At 41.5% G+C, this 624-nt stretch overlaps 1 pseudogene; it reads right to left on the reverse strand.

The window, feature by feature from the left end:
* Position 1: 1 nt before the first annotated feature.
* LOC116563086 lies at positions 2–67 on the reverse strand (annotated as a pseudogene).
* Positions 68–624: the final 557 nt, after the last annotated feature.

Consider the following 624-nt stretch of genomic DNA (forward strand, 5'->3'; position numbering starts at 1 on the left):
GGCAGGGGCCATGCTAATCTTCCCTGTATCATTCCAATTTTAATATATGTGCTGCCGAAGTGAGCACTATTTTTTATTTTATTTTGTTTTTATTTTTTTTTTAAAGACGAGGTTTCACCATGTTGGTCAGGCTGGTTTTCAACTCCCGACCTCAGGTGATCTACCCGCCTTGGCCTCCAAAGTGCTTGGATTACAGGCATGAGCCACCATGCCCGGCCATTTTTATATTTTTAGTAGAGATGGGATTTCACCATTTTCGCCAAGCTGGTCTCAAACCCCTGACCTCAGATAATCTGCCCATCATGGCCTCCCAAAGTGCTGGGATTACAGGCAGGAGTCACCACACCCACATATCTCTGCCAGTCTTCTAATCCTACTGGCTTGTTCAACATCTTTTAGAACAAGCTTGTCCAACCATGGCCTAGGGGCTACATGTGGCTTTGAATGCAGCCCAACACAAATTCATAAACTTTCTTAAAACTTTATCAAAAAAAATTTTTTTTTTTGCGATTTAAAAAAAGGTCATCAGCTATCTTCAGTGTTAGTGTATTTTATGTGTGTCACAAGACAATTCTTCTTCCAATGTGACCCAGGGGACCAAAAGAACCCCTATTCTAGATATTC

This window comes from Sapajus apella, unplaced genomic scaffold (genome assembly GCF_009761245.1).
Source record: "Sapajus apella isolate SASKATOON/1434 unplaced genomic scaffold, GSC_monkey_1.0 scaffold33, whole genome shotgun sequence".
NCBI lineage: Eukaryota > Metazoa > Chordata > Mammalia > Primates > Cebidae > Sapajus > Sapajus apella.